We start from the raw sequence: 16,947 nt of genomic DNA on the forward strand, positions 1-16,947 counted from the left end.
TTCAATTATTTCTCCAACAAGCCTTCAGAATGAGCCTTTGACTTCTTCATAAAAAATGTTCCACTATGAGTGTAGATCATCCTGACAAATTTTCAGAGCTTTATTCCATGCGGTTGGGCTGGAAATGCTGCTGGACCTCTTACAGGAGGTCCAGTTTTCCAGTTTTGCTTCTGTAGAAAATTGGACTGATTGTTTGAAGGCCTTCCACTCAAAACTAGCTCTGGCACTCTTCATAAGAAATGATCATTGGGCTTTCTAGAATTAATCTGGAAAGTTTTAGCTCATTTAGATTTCATTTGGTTAGTCTGCCGCCTCTCCTTCCTTGTTTAGCTCGGTTTCTCCTAGCCGAAGTAGGAAAATGTACTAAAGTTGACTTTTTATGCTTCCATGCTTCCATAGTAGGCTTTATTTAGCCTCTAAATATATATTTCGAACTTATCGACAATATATAGCTTGAGCCACTGACATTGGCTCAATTTCTCCAACACATGCCTTGTCAGGCCAAAATGTTCATTTTGAGTCCAAACAGTTTGGGTCTAGATTTGGGCCTAATTTTGGCTTGGGCCTACTTGAGGCACCACTCTTACTCTTAGTTTAGTTTAATTTATTTTTGTTTTCTGTAGTTTGAAACAGAGTTGACTTGTCGTGATTGTGATGCAATATACCATCGACTATTTGTGATGATGGGTTAATCTGCAACTTATCATGAACATTCACTAGTCGAGAGGTAGAGGTGGCTAGAGCATATTCACTAGTCGAGAAGTAGAGGTCTGACTCATAACCCAAATGTCACGCCGGTGTTTATGGCATGTTGCCAATTTAGTAGCTATCTTTGTTATCTCATGGTGTACTGGAGATTTGTAGCTACTTTTTTTTTTTTTTGACTTAGGATGAATGTCCGGGTCCTCTGATTTGACTTGAGTTAGAAGTAGACCATTATGGCTCCTGCTTTTCATTGTGATCACGATCGTAACTTTTTCCTTTTACATGAAAGTAATTGTCTCCATTTAATCAAAAGAAAGATACTAACAGTTCAATATGTGTTACCCCTAGAACGCAATGGTTGTCCATTTGATTTTTTTTTTTTATATAGAAAATAAAAACTACAAAACAAAACCCTTAACACAACCCCCTCCCAACCAATCCAAGCGGAACGCTAAGGACACAGAAATGGGGAGGCAATGAAGCCAAACAAAACTAATTCCAGCAGCGAGGCCTAAATCAACAATATAATCAACAACAAAATTTACTTCTTCGTAAATACGCCTCAAGAAGATCGAAGAAAATGAGCTTGAACTCTACTGGAAACATCAATTTTCCCATTAATACAGTTCATTCGATTGTTAATTAACACTTTTTTTTCAACCTCTATGGCTTTCTCTCTTTTAATTTTGTATTCTCCCTGTATCTTCTTTTCTTTCTGCATAAGCCCTTTCTCTTCTATTCCCCAGAGAAGACATGATAGTTGCTTTTTATCTATTAAACAAATACCGAAATTTCTTGCAATTCACCAAATTAGCAAACCACTATAAATCTCAAATTGAATGACTGCATCGTGAAACACTATTCATATTTGACAAGAGAAGATAGGAAGAGACTTGATATTTTAGATATACATTTTTGGTTTAATTTAGCCAACCAACGCGATGCTGCGGGTTTGTTTTCTTTTTTCATTGAGAATTCCACATCTGGAATTGAACAATCCATTATCAGGAAAAGCAGTCAGGGTTAATATTTTGAAAGAAAGAAATTATAGTAAGGAGTGTTGGTTGTTTTTGCTGTTAGCTTAAAAACTTATGGGAAAAAAAAAAAAGTACAACAAAAAGATAAGAGTAAAAAAGGGCCTCTTTGTCTATATGAACCATTGATGTGTTTATAAGTTGTTTGATCTCTTTAAGGATTTTCTAAATGGAATGCTCTCATGTTATATGACATACTGCAAGTCTTGATATGTTCCAACGGTCTAAAATTAGAGAGGAGTATATAAGGCAAGTAATCACAGGAGAACGATTAATAGATTAAATCTGGAAATAACAAAGCTTGGTAAGAAAACATACCCGAGCATCAAGCTCTTTCTCAGATGAACACAACTCTGTCTCTCCTACTTTCTTATTGGCTTTGACAATTTATATATCAATCAAAAATTAGGAATGGCTGTCAAATAAAGAGTTGAAGGAAAAGGAGACAGCCTGACTGCAAATAAAACCACAGACCTTCAACATAGAAATTGACCTCCTCCAGTAATAAGCAAAACCTGCAAGAAGAATGAATCAGAACAAATTGCACATCAAAAAAACAAAAATATCATAAGATTGAATGCAAAATCAAACAGACCATGTAACATATACCTGATGCCATAGATAGGATTTCAGATTCTCATGGCCTTGACTCTACATCATCTTCAACGCTTGTAGTACCCAGAGATTCAGATTAAGAAAAGTCTAGCCATCCATTTAGTTACACTATTTTATCTGTTTTGGTCTCAGTTGTGTGATTGTGAATCCTTTTAGGTACAGTAGTATAAATGTGTAATATTTGTTGTTCTTTTGACAGATTTGGGCCATTTGGCTTTCATCAAAGCCCTGCAGGCTTGGATTAAACTCAAGATTAACATTAAAATGTTTGAAGTTAATTTATTTCATGCATTTCTTTATTTTCAAAGGCCTTGGAGTGCGTACTTCAGACTCCATTTTCATTGCATGCATTTAGGGGAAACAGATAACAATACAGGAGTGCATAGTAACAAAGAAATCCAGTTCCAACCTTTCTGTAATCCACAGAAAATCTCCGTGCAGAAATTATCAATATCAAAACCCAATAACCAAATTTGCAAACCACCAAAGACAAAGCCCAGATTCGCAATCCCAAATTAAAGCTCCAAACACCCAAAACAAATGGAACCCAGATGAGATTCCAGGTGAAAGCAAGAAACACTAATCAGCAATCAATCGGTACTGGGTTAAATAGCGAGCGAGTAAAGATTTCAAATTAAAGAACAAAGACTCAAAGAGAGTGGCTTCTTACAGTGTATAGAAGCCAACATAATAAAACAATAAGCTGATAGTGAACAGTAGATGCTCCCATAGAACTCGATCGGAAAAGTTATGGATAGGAGTTGCTCGCTGTGTTGTTGTGAAAATGGGACTCGATATACAGTGATTATCGATGAAGCTAGAGTGAAGTGTTTGATGAGTTTGGCTTGGTATGTAGAAGAAATTGATAGTGACAGAGTGAAGCGGTGGATCAGTATATCAATTTTCTTCTTCCCCTGTCGTCTCCCCTCCCTCTTCTTCAGTCCAAACCCACTCCACTCCTTACAAACCTCTTCTAGCTAGCTAGCTTCAATGCTTCATGCCTTCACTGGTTTGGTTTGCAAACAACTATTTTACCTTTTTAATATTACTTGTGAGATAGGTTGAATCTAAACAAGGTTCCGGGTAGGCCTCTCCCACATAAGTACGCTCCCCACATGTCAGTTATTTCTGTGGGTATGTAACATGTATTATTTTTTTAGAATAGACTAAATATAATTGAATATATAGCATATATTCATAGTTGAAAACTTGTAAATTGTAATATAAACAAGCAATGGTATCCGCGCTATGCCGCGGGATTTGTTTTTGGTAAAAATTACAATAATGAAAGATATAATTGAAAAATGACTTTATTATTGATCAAATTGATAAAATACCATATATTACACTAATTGGAATAATATTTTTGTGAAGAGACACAAATTGTTCCCGATTGAACTGCTCTAAAAAGTACTTCCATATCATATGATTCCTCCAAGCCTTTGATTCCATCACCACAAACTATTCTTTGATAGTAAGGACATGAAATCAAAGTTTGCACCTTCAAAGAAAATAGTTGACAATAAAAGCCATAGTTTCTGGTAAAGCAATAATAAACGATTAGGGTCTGCATCTTCACATTGAAATTTAAACACAAAATGGGATTCAAATTTGCTCACCACCAATATTAACGATTAGGGTCTGCATCTTCACATTGAAATTTAAACACAAAATGGGATTCAAATTTGCTCACCACCAAAATATTGGTGGTGATACCATCACTCAATATAAAACTATCAAGTGTTATAAAACATAATTATAATTAATCATGATGTTTTATTAAAAAAAAATTTAAGATTAAATTAATTCTACATGATGTGGCAAGTTTTAATAGGGTGGTGATATCACCACAAAATAAAAATGGTGAGGAAATTTGAATCCCACAAAATGAATTTTGGTATAATTGAAAGGTGTACATTGTAAGTAAAGGAGGCAATATATTTGACTCTGATATAAATAATGAAACTGAAAATGAAGGGTTTAATTCATTGCTATCTGATGGTCCTTTAACCTGGAAGACAACCACCAGCATCCAAAATCAAGATGTAGATAAACAAAATCATGAAAGTAAGAGATACAAGTGATATACAGAACCACCATTCACCACATCTACTTGGAAACACTAATCAGAACATGAAACACAATGGCATATTAAACCGGTCTCATACCAAGACTTAACTAATTTATGTTTTAGCAAAGTACCTAACTCAAAAAAATGCCCCAGCAAAATGAAACGAAAACCTAAAACCTTTATAGCTAAGTTCATTTCCCCTATATAGTTAGTAGTTACTCATAAACTTAATTAAGGTAATCAATGCCACAAAATGTGGCAGCAATCCAGCAACAAAAGTATCTTCCACAAAACAAAATAATGCGCTTAACAATCCGGAAACAATAAAGTTAACTCCTTTATACACTTCGCAGGTGCTTTTTTCATAGAACCATTTTAGCAAACACATGATGGGCAATTCTAAGCAATTACAAACCATGAGACACCAAAATTTCAATAACCAATTTCATAGAACAACAACTTGCTTAACATGAATAAACAGAAACAGCCTCAAAATTTCACAGAATTGGGAGATAGTTGCAGGTAAAATAGAATTAAAAAATTCCAAAATAATTAAAACCCAGAAGTACAAATGATCGAAGACTTAACCCTAAAGGCCAGTTTGGTAGCTCGGCAACCAAAAGCAAATAAGCGAGTTCAATCCTCCAAGTTTATCATGGAAGAGGAGCAAACTTAGTTTGGGTAGCTAACACTTTAACATATATATATTTGTCAAAATTGTTTGAGGAAAAGAGAACTGTAGAGAGAATTGGGAGAATAGTTGTAACTTTTATTGATAATAGGAGCCTCTATATATAGAGGATATAAGTACATAATTTTTTAGTACAAGGAATCCTATTCTAATTAGAACTAGGAATCTAGAACATTCTCTCCTATTACAACTATAGAAAGTAATCCTAGTTTGGTAAGGCACACTGTACATACCTCCAATAATATGGAGTATTTACTACGTCACCAAGCATAAGTAACACCCACTTTGGGACATCCACAAGACATGGCAAGGCCCAACCGAGACATACATCGTGTAGCCCTATGTTCAGGCTACGCGGCGGTATCCGGAAGTCGCACATCCGCCACCGGGAAGCCACCTTCCCGCCCTTGCCAAGATGCCTCCACAACATGGCTTTCTGCATGTTAAATAGACTAGAATAGTAACTTTGCTTGTCCCACATCGAAGAACAAGTAAAAGAGAGGCATTCCTTCATCTATAAAAGGAATGCCTCCTCCCACAACTCAAGACATTCATTACATCTCTTGTAATCTTGTTAGGCCGCAAGGCTCGACACACTAGTATAGCTTTCAAGTGGACGTAGTCTCCCGCTCATGCGGAGGCGAACCACTATACATCTTGTGTCAAATCTCTCTCTCTATCCCTCTCTCTAAAGCTAACTAGAGATCCCCACGGATCCAAACCTTAACACACACATTAATCGAATATCATTCAACACTCCCCCTTGTGCCGTCCAAACGTGATGTCATCGTGACACCATGGCGCTTCAAATGTTGCCTCGTTAAAAACCTTGCTCGAGTAATAAAAACCCTGTGGGACAAAAACAATCTCGAGCAGGAGAAAAAGAGTACAACACGCCCTTCACTCTTCGAGATCAAACATGTAGACATCACGCCTCCCCCTGATGCCGACATCTCCCCCTGATTGCTACAATCATGGGAGTTCGGATAACTTTCTCAATCTGATACTCTTTACATGTTTCTCGAAAGTGGATTTAGGAAACGACTTAGTAAATAAGTCCGCTACATTATCCTCTAATCGGATTTGAGTCACTTCAATCTTTAGAAGTGTATGTTATTGCTGATAATGAAAGAACTTAAGCGATATATGCTTGGTGTTGTCGCATTTGATGAAACCTAACTTCATTTGTTCGATACAAGCTGCATTATCCTTATATATGCATGTAGGTTTATCTGTGGTAGACTTCAAACCACAAATTCCTCAAATATGTCTAATTACAGACCTTAGCCATATGCATTCACGCACGACTTCATGTAGAGCAATAATCTCTGCATGATTCGAGAAAGTAGTGACAAATGTCTGCTTTGTAGACCTCTAAGATATCGCGGTGCTTCCCATGGTAAAGACATAACCTGTTTGGGAGCGACATTTGTGAGGGTCAGAGAGATACCCTGCATCAACAAAACCTATCAAAACATCACCATCATTTTGACGGAGGGGAGGAGGGTGACGCCGACCACTCTTGGTGGTGCCGGAGCTGGCCATCTTGCCAGTCACGGCGGCATTATGCCTAATGGGGTCCGATCCCATTCTTTTGTCATTCATTTTCTCTCTGTAGGGATAAAACAAGTCCATATCTATTGTACTCTTTAAGTATCAAAAGATTGTCTTTACACCATTTTAATGGCATCACGTTGGCGCAGGGCTACATCTAGCCAATAAGTTCATAACAAATGAGGTGTCCGGTCTTGTATTGTGTTAAGTACAATAATTCCCCTATTGCACTTAGGTAAGGCACTTCTGCCAATTAACACGTCTTCGTCATCATCCCTGGGACGAAACATATCCCTCTTAGGGTCAAGACTACAGACGGCCATGGGAGTATATCTTGACTTTATCAAAATGCCAAAGCATTCATTGACACAGTATACAATTTCTAAATCTAGACAAAATCGTGTTCTCCCAAGGTCCTTCATCTCAAACTCGGATTTCAGGTGTTCAGCGGTTTCCCTTAACTCTCAAAGGTTCAAATTATGTTCATCAACATAAACCGCGACAATTGCAAATCCGGAACTTATCATGGAAACGCGTGGGCATAGTTCATCATATCCCTTCCCAATCAAGTAGTCACTTTAGTGAGCGTTTCAACCTCATTGCAAACGCGCTTCGTGGTCTAGAGCCACTTGATTTAGGTAAATGAAGTCCATAAGAACCTTCATTATATTCCGTATCTAGATCCCCATAAAGATACGTAGTGACCACATTCGTAAGCTGCCTGTTCAGTTATTTGGAAACTACCAAACTGACAAGGTAGTGGAGTGCAATGACATCCATTACGAGAGAATATGTCTTCTCGTAGTCCATTCCAGGGCATTTTGTGAGAAGCCTTGCGCCATAAGGCGAGATTACCATCTCTTTTTCTCATCACGCTATCTAACGAAGACCTATTAATGTCAACAGGTTTTATGTTAGGAGGTGTTGCCATCTCAAGCCTGAAATCTTTCCTCTTCGTTAGTGAATCCAATTCAACCTGGATTGCATCTTTCCATTTAGGCCAATTTTCTCTACGTTGGTATTCTTCAACGGAGTAATGTTCGGGATCTCAATAATCCCACGTCCTCATGTACACTAGTGTAGTTTGTAGAGATCTCTATATTCTGAGGAATTGGTTCTAACATTGAGGCGTACCCCAACGATGTCTCTTGGATATAACCACAATCCAGAATATTCTCATGAGACGGATTTTGAATATCAATGATCAATGGATCAAGTTGTGCCAAACTCGCTCTCTTCCTAGGGCGAGAATCCATCGAATCTATGCGTCTCCTATGCTCTCTAGCGGAACCCATGGCCTATGACGCCATTATGCCACCTTGTGGCGTCACCATACCACCATCCATGGTGGTGGTACCGTACCCATATCCTCTGGGTGGCACCATGTCCTCTTGTGGGGACATCAATCCTTGTAGGTATGTTTGCAGCAGGTATATGTGATCTCGTCACTTTTAGGGGATCAAGATGAGACATAGTGGGGATAGACCACGACAATTCTTGTCGTTCCTGTTAAACGTTGACGTTCTAATCTCCCCCTAACGACGGGAAGACTGTCTCATCAAAGTGACAATCCGCAAATCTAGCGGTAAAGAGATCGCCTGTCAGGCGTTCTACATAGCGGACTTATAGTTGGAGATTTATATCCAGCACAAATATGCATTCGTTGCAATGACCCATTTTGATGCACTGTGGCAGCGTGATTGGCACATAAACCGTACACTCAAATATGCATAAATACGAGATATTAGACTCGCACCCAGTCACTAGCTGTAACGCAAATAAAGGTTGAGTGGCTATGGGTCGTAGATGAATTAGCATAGCTACATGTGATATTGCATACCCCAAGCGAAAATATTGGTGCACATTACCAATGTCCGGGCTACCGTCGTAGTCGCTTAATGGTGGCTTTTCCGCGAGACCATTGGGGTGTGTACATGAGAATATGATGTCTAATATCAATTTCCAATGATATGAAATAGTCATTGAAAATTTTCGATTTAAACTCTCTAGCATTATCAAGTCGAATTGACTGATTGGGATGATCTGGGTAGTGAGCCCGTAGCCATATGATCTGGGCCAGGAGTTTATCATAAGCAGCATTACGAGTGGACGATAGCGCGACACGTGACCAGCGTGTCCGCACATCAACCAACACCATAAAACATCTAAGCAGTCCGCAAGTTGGTTGAATTGATCCACAGAATCCCCTTGGATTCTATGTAAGAATGAAATTATTTCTTTAGTGTCCTTTGCATAGGATGGTCTCGATCCTAAAAAACAGGTTTTACAGAATGAAAGATTGGCCTTATAATCAACCAATGAAGGTTTTGGTTGAGCCACAATGTTACAATTGACTTTGACAAGTAGAGAGAGGAGCCAAGTCTACATACATGGCGTCAAAGCCATGATTTTGCCGTGGGGGAATCACGGCGCCGGCATTGGCCGGCCGGGTGCATGGGGGCGGCCCCCCAAGGCGCGGCTGCGGTGCAATGCTCTCTTTGAATTGACTTTTGATTCTTACTTCTCTTCGTTTTGAAGAAGGGATGTCTGTGTGAAGTCTTTAGTATGCGGATCATCATGACCTAGGTGTCCCAAATGGTCATCCCAAAGCCTATATGTGTCGGTGTCCCAAAGGTCATCTCTTATGATGTCATTGGACTTAATTACTTGAATAGTGGTTACATATAACCTACTAAAGCGACACATAAGCTTCTCTAATACTCGTTTTCGTCCGTAGTCATTAGAGGTAATGCAAAGGAACTTATGTCCATTCTTACTGTGTGTCTCCACATAAAAACCATTGGCTCTTATATCTTTAGAATAATAAAGTTCGAATTAAAGAATCGACACTTTATTAATGTTTGAACCCAAAATGAGCATTTTGGCCTAACGAGGCGTGTCTTGGAGAAATTGAGCCAATGTCAGTGACTCAAGCTATATATTGTCGACAAGTTACATTCTGTACAATTGAACAACACATGCTTGATTCCAAAAACCATTTCATTCCATCAGCAGTATTCATCCCAACATTTACACAGGAATTAACCTTGCCCAAGTGCCTATATCTATTTCATTTGCTTAACAAGCTTTCAAGTTTTATGAGCTTTACATGATAATAAAAAAGAATACAATTTGCTCGATCTCCCAAGATAGTTGTAAGCAAAATCACTGCAAGCTTGAAGCTCATTCCTTTGGTATTGTACCACTACGATAGTTGTAAGCAAAATCAGTGCAAGGAAAGAAAAGTAGATGCAATTAATAAACTATCAAGGTATTGAGAGCATCATGATCAAATACTAAAGCTCTTATAAAATGTAGATTGACGCAAGTCAATCAAATAGTTTACATACACTCGGGACTGATAAACTGGGGAAATCATATAAAAAAAAATAACGCAAAAGTTATGAAATCTGTGGCATACTTAACTTAAGATTCAAAAACTTCAAGTTATGATACATATGTATGCATGCTTACCAAATTAATATCCCATAAGCTTGACAATTCCGATGCCATTCTATTTTCAAGCTTCAATGCTTTAGAACCGTTGGCCTAAAGTAGTGACACTACACCAAAAACGTTAACACACAACACTTTTTGCACAACGAAAAAAAAAAATGTGTTGTGTGATGAAGAAAAGTGAATCACACAACATGTTTAGTAAACTTACGTTGTATAAGGTGGTTAAAATTCTGAAGTTTTTGTTTAGAAGGTCATTGCACAACGGTTACAAGAATAATCTGTTGTCTGAATCATAAAAAAAAAATAGCGGCAGATTTCCCTCCCAGATCGACTCAAATTTGGCTCCAAATTGGTACTACATCGTACAACAGTATAGTTATATCTGTTGTATGAGAGTAGCATGCAAAACATGATACAACGGTTTTTTACTTTTTGTTGTGTGATGAAGTGGGAAATATTTGGATGTGCCTTTATTTGGCCCAAAATGGCACTCGAGCCGCCCAAAAACCTCTAAGTTTTGATTGAAATATAGCACCAGATTGATAATCACACAACCAAATGAGTTGTTTCCATTGTGTAAATGACCATTGCCTAGCATGTTACTTTGGTCGATATTATAGCGGGAACTTTTCCCTCTTTGAAACCTTAGCTGAGGTTTAAGTTGTTCACAATCAGACAACAAAACTTCGTCTTTATGTTGTCTGATTCATAAAGCAAAAATTAAAAGCCCGCCTTTGACAACTTAATTAGCTAGCTAGGTTTATTGGATTTGTTGTCTCCCCGTCAAGACTTTATCAAAACAGCCGTTTCCTCTCCTCATCGAGCAGCTCTCAACCATTTTGCTAAGTTGCCAAACAAAATCACGCTCGGCGCGCGGTTTGTTCCTTCTCCTATTCAATTCAGAGTTTCAGTCTCAGCTTAGGGTTTTGATTCGACCTCCAATTTCGCTCTGCCTTTTCCGATAGAGAAACAGAGAGATCTGCTGGGCTCGGAGCTTAGCGCGATCGGCAATGGGAGTTCCAGCTTTCTACAGATGGCTAGCGGAGAAGTATCCACTCGTCGTCGTCGATGTGGTAGAAGAAGAACCGGTTGTAATCGGCGACGTTTCGATTCCGGTCCACACCAGTAAGCCAAATCCTAATGGCGAGTATGACAATCTGTACCTCGATATGAATGGGATTATTCTCAACATCATCAAAAACCATCAATCTCTCATCAAAACACCTTCTGTTATCAAACACATCTAGATTAGGGTTCGATTGCACTCATCGATTAAGATTTTGATCCCTCTTCTTGTTCATGTCTATCTCTCCGAAGCCAACCCATTTCCTCTCTCATCTCCCCTCACCTGCAAACCAAAAAGGAAGAAGCTCGAAGTTTTGATTCTGAGCAACATCATCACGAAGGTAATTCCCTTTTCTCCTTCTCTAGATTTGGTCTTCGTTATTTTGCTGAGAGAGAGATAGAGAGGTGTTTGTTTGTTTTCAGTTGTTTGCTCGATCTGTGTAGAAAAGAGAGGGGGGCTAGGATTGTTTGCTCGATCGTACATGAAGATTTTTTTGTTGGTCTTCTCATTCTCTGGTGGAAAGAAATTTGGTTTTTTGGCTTTTGGTATTTGACAATTTATGACTTCTTTAATGTTTTGTTGGCATGCTTTTCTGATTTCATTTTTTGGGCTATTTGGGATTTGCAGGATTGTGCTTGGTAATGGCTGCGATTGTTTTGATTCAGCTCTGAGTTATTGGCTTTGGTTGCATGTCCTGAAAGGGAAGGGAAACAGGTTATGGTTCCGGGCCTACTGCCAAGAATTAGTTCTGGTTATGATGATCTCTGCATATGGTAATTACGCACTGCCTCTCCTCTCTGCTTCGTTTCCTCTTCAGCTTGGAATTCAATTTCTTTCTGATTTTCATCCACTACTATCAGCCATGGAATACCCATTCAATTCAACTTCCAGTCAGTTGCGCTCTTTTTTGTTTCTATAATTAGTTTGCTATAATTTGGTTTTGATTTCCAATTGTTCGCTGTAATTGAAATTTGTTAGGTCTCCACAACAAAAGGCCTTTGCTTTTTCAATTAGAAGCATAAATTCGTCATATAAATGCTGCATGAATTTAGTTTGGATGTGAATTATTTATTACGATGTTCGAATTAAGAATTTCGGATAATATTTAGCTGGATCTAAATTGTCTATAATAGTTTGAAACACATTATGCAAAGCAAATGTGAATTTCATTTCGTTTTCATATCATTTATTTGATTATGGCCTGCTCAATGCTAATCCCCATTTGTGTTTCAGCTGCCTAGACATCCGACGACATTGCACCTGCAATTTCACTCACAGAGAATGCATCAAAGCACTTCAATAAGATGAGATCCAAACATAATGAGGATCTATGCCTGGGAATTGGTGTTAAACAGGGTGGATATTCGGGCATGTTGTATACCATGGACTTCTATAGTAAAGAAAATGCAAGACCAGATGATTCAACCATTGAATATAATGGTTTTAAGATAGGTCAGCCTTCATATTTTCATTCTCTTAGTCAAGTGAGCTTGGACTATTTGTGACACATAATTGATGTGCTATTTGTTATAGTTAGAGTAATGATAGCACTTTATGTACTAATACAAATTGGTTGCCTTTAAATTTGTTGAAAGAGTTTCTATTGTTGAGCTGATATAGTATAGGATTTTGGATAGGGATTAAATTACACAAATGTAATTTGTGAAGAATGTAATTAAATGATAATTCATTATGTTCTAAGTTCTAACAGGTTGATCCAAATGATTGGTTTGCATTCTTTATATCAAATGATTCAAGCACAGACTAGGCTCTTCTTTATATTTTTTTCTTTGTTCATGTTTTAATGCATATCAATGGTTTGTGTTCTTTGTGTTTCTGTTCAATCTTCTTAGGCTCTTCTTAGCTTTTAGTATTTCTGTTTCCCCAGTTTGTATGCATTTTCTGTTTCTTTGTATTCAGTGTGTGTAAGATCTGGGTGTTTTGTACTAGAGATTGGTTTTTGAGCTTGAAAGTTCTTTTTGTGTTCTGGGTTTAACAATTTTTTGCCTAGTTGATATCTAGATATAACAAACATTTCTTTGGACTCTGACTCTGCAATATTTCATCCCCTCTCTCAACCCCCCCCCCCCCCCCCAAAGCATCCTAAACAGGGGGAGAGGAAAGCATGGATTTTTGATCTTTTTTATCTTTATTAATCTTATTCCCTTTATCTACATCCACAGCATCATTTTCGATTGACTGTCAAAGAATGGAAGAATTTATGAGGAAGCTAGTACCAAGCATTTGAATGAATATGGAGAAGCTGGGTTGCGTACGTTGACGCTTGCTTATAAAAAGCTTGAGGAGTCTGAGTATTCTGCTTGGAACAATGAATTTCAAAAGCAAAATCATCTATCGGGGCTGATAGGGAGGTGATGCTCGAGCGAGTAGCAGAGAAGATGGAAAAAGACTTGATCATGGTTGGTGCTACAGCTGTGGAGGACAAATTGCAAAAAAGGGTAAGATAAGCTTCTTATTACAGTAGTAAATAAGGAACTGCCGTTTTGATTTACGGCAACTTAGTACCTTTTTTTATTCTCTTAGATGCCCCAATGCATATACAATCTTGCACAACCTGATCTCAAGATCTGGGTGTTGACAGGGGATAAGATGGAAACTGCAATCAACATAGGGTTTGTCTCTAACCATTTAAGTAGAAAGCACTAACGTGAATAATAATAAAGCTACATTTCCCCCTTCTTTTTAAATCTTTTTAAAATTTATACACATGTAACATCATTTCTTATTGTTTTTATTTATTTAAAAAGATTGCAATAATGGAGGACAAGAGCCAAAAAAATTATTTACTCTAATAAATGTGGACCAAAACCTAATAATATTTGAAAAGGTAAACAAGTAGTTGCATAAAGTTGATTGTTCTTTTATACTTTTTATGTCTTTCATTGGCTAGGATCAGTTAATAGTGCATGTAATGGAGCCATATTAGGAGTTACTGGCACATTAGTACTCCTAGTAACAGAGATACTACAATGACATGTGGTGCTTCGTTGGAATTGTTACCTGACTATGAACAGATAATGTGTCTGTCTGTCTGTGTGTGGGTGGAGGGTCATCTGGGTCTGTATTTATATAACATATAATAGCTTACATGTGATAATGTTTGTATTACATGTCTAAATGGGAAGCAAGGTATCTGTGGTGGAAGCAAGAACCAGTTTCTCATTTTACAGTGAATCTCATATTGATAGTTCGTAATTGCTTGCAGGCTGTGATGGCCAGTGACTTTGCTATTGCCCAGTTTCAGTTTTTGGAGAGACTTTTGGTTGTCCATGGACATTGGTGCTATAAAAGGATTGCTCAGATGATAATATCAGTATGCTCATCTAGTACTTTATTGTCACAGATTTGTTAAAATGCCACTTGCTTGTGCTTGTATGTTGTATGCTGTATACTTGCACATGCTTAGGAACACGAGAGCATGTGTCTACTTAGTCTTCTTTTTTGAACTTCATCCACTTGTTGATGGAAATATTTTGCTTTTCAGATTTGCTACTTCTACAAAAATATAGCATTTGGTCTGGTACATGCTACTTTGAGGCATTCACCGGATATTCAGGGTAATCAATATATGATGACTGGTACATGCTATCGTTCAATGTTATTCTTACCTCATTGCCTGTGTGTTGCATTCTGCTTTTTTCTCCTTATTTCTTAGTTTGATTCTACGCAGGCTGAAGCTGCTGCTTCCAAGAATACTTTAACCATGACAAAGTCCTCTTCATCATCTCAACCCAATTGTGGATCACAGATCTCTAAAGAGCTGGTCAAGGCACATCAATACCGAGCTATTTATTTGACTTTTCACTTCATTCATTTGCTTGTGTTTAGGGCATGCACTAGAATGCTTTTCTTGTGTAAAATGTTGGTTTCAATGATTGGGAAATGCACCCCTTTTGCTTTTGAAGTTTAAAGTATTGGTTATATGAATCATTTGATGGTTTGGAATGTTTGTATTTGATAGAGTACTGTTCATTTGGTAAATGGACCAAATGAATGCACAATCTAATTCAGGAATGGAATGTTCAAATGATCACACAACAGATTAGATATAATGATAACTGCCTGTTATCTAAATGGCCAAAAAGGGGACAAAAACACATTGTAATCAATCATATCACACATCGGTTTTTAACGAATCAGTGTCTTCTGATTTATACTCAGACAACAGAATTAATTGAACTTTGTTGTCTTAAAAGTTAATCACACAACAGAACCAATTGAACTCTGTTGTCCTAAAGTTTATCACACAACAGATATAGTCCAAGAACTGAAGTTTGAAGATCAATCAGACAACAGACAAAATAAAAAAATGTTGTCTGAAACGCTAAACATACAACAGCTTAAAACTGGCACTGTTGTCTGAAGACAGCGCCTCAACTGCTGCGCAGCTGCACTTCGCATTTGCCGAGCCATCTTCCGAGCTATCACATAACAGTTATAACACATACCTGTTGTCTGTGTGTTTATCACACAACTGTGTTCCACCGTTGTCTGATTTTTCATCAGACAACGGCTCACTCTACAACGGTGGGACTCCAAATCCCACATCGGTTTTCTGCCGTTGTCTGATGCGATTTTTGGTGTAGTGTGATGCTTTAGAAACGATACGCTACATGGAGCCACTGTGGCACATTTACCTTAAAAATCAAAAGAGACCCATCACTATATATTTTGATATGAGATCTGCAACAAGAAAATAAATAACAATAAGAACTATAGAGTATAGACATCACCAATTACCTTACTTCTTTTCCATTCTAAGAGACCTTACTTCTTTTCCATTCTAAGAGTCAAATCATCGTAGCTGCATTCTACCACCATCAAAAAATCAAGAATCAAGCACAATTATACTCTTATTTCATAACATATTATCTTCAAGAAAAAAAAGAGAGAGGCACAATTGAGAATTCATCCGTACTATCCTTTCCAAGCAATGATAGGTCCAAAGTAAGCACCAAGAAAAACTGGAGAGGCCAAAAAGCATATCGATCAGGGACGTAATCCATGACCAAGATTCAAAGACTTGGCAAGCAAATTAGATTAAAGTTTACGGGTAAGTAGCTAAATAAGCAAATAGAGACTGCAAGTGGAAAAAGCACAACCACAATCATGTTAACTTGGCCTCCCACCTCATATTAACTTCTATGTGAAACCAATAAATTATATTCCAAGGCAAGACATTATCCTGCAATCATCTTAATAAACTTTTTAAGGCTTGAAAACTGACCTGACTCTTCGATGGGTTGGTAACTGCTTGACGTTTTGCTGGAGTACCAACTAGTAGCTTTCCTTTCTGATTGAAGGAAACTACTGATGGTGTGGTCCAAGCACTCTCAGAATTCTCAACAACTTTGGGAATCTGTGACAAATCCACAATGAGACATAATCACATCAACAAAAGTGGCATATACGAGGTATTCGCCCTGAAAATTATTAAGAACAGGTCATTGGCCTTTACCTTTCCGATCAGCTTCCTAAGCACCGCAATAGTTCACAGTGAGAAATACAATCTTAGAGACCTCCCATTTTCTATCTGCAATCATATAATATGTGGTCAGAAATACAATCTTAGAAAGAAAGATTTAACAAATTTATTAACTCTGAACCTACTAACTAAAACACTAACAATAACTTATCCATCAGTACACTGCATGATCTCACAACTGTCCCAACACTTTTGTCTTTAATTTAGGTACAAATGAGTAAGTGTGATCTTTATGGAACACAGAAT

At 37.7% G+C, this 16,947-nt stretch overlaps 3 long non-coding RNA genes across 3 annotated transcripts; 1 reads left to right on the forward strand and 2 right to left on the reverse strand.

The window, feature by feature from the left end:
- Window positions 1-1,984: 1,984 nt before the first annotated feature.
- LOC133739937 (uncharacterized) lies at window positions 1,985-3,419 on the reverse strand. The gene is made up of 2 exons (XR_009860901.1): window positions 2,349-3,419; window positions 1,985-2,254 (listed from the first exon to the last, which is right to left on the reverse strand). It is a non-coding gene; the product is annotated as an uncharacterized LOC133739937 (long non-coding RNA).
- An 8,989-nt stretch (window positions 3,420-12,408) lies between these two features.
- Window positions 12,409-14,522, forward strand: LOC133736367 (uncharacterized). Its single transcript, XR_009859521.1, has 3 exons — window positions 12,409-12,647; window positions 13,379-13,654; window positions 14,422-14,522. It is a non-coding gene; the product is annotated as an uncharacterized LOC133736367 (long non-coding RNA).
- Window positions 14,523-15,803: 1,281 nt separating this feature from the next.
- LOC133735273 (uncharacterized) lies at window positions 15,804-16,911 on the reverse strand. The gene is made up of 4 exons (XR_009858884.1): window positions 16,675-16,911; window positions 16,444-16,575; window positions 15,983-16,180; window positions 15,804-15,853 (listed from the first exon to the last, which is right to left on the reverse strand). It is a non-coding gene; the product is annotated as an uncharacterized LOC133735273 (long non-coding RNA).
- Window positions 16,912-16,947: the final 36 nt, after the last annotated feature.

Source organism: Rosa rugosa, chromosome 3 (genome assembly GCF_958449725.1).
Source record: "Rosa rugosa chromosome 3, drRosRugo1.1, whole genome shotgun sequence".
NCBI lineage: Eukaryota > Viridiplantae > Streptophyta > Magnoliopsida > Rosales > Rosaceae > Rosa > Rosa rugosa.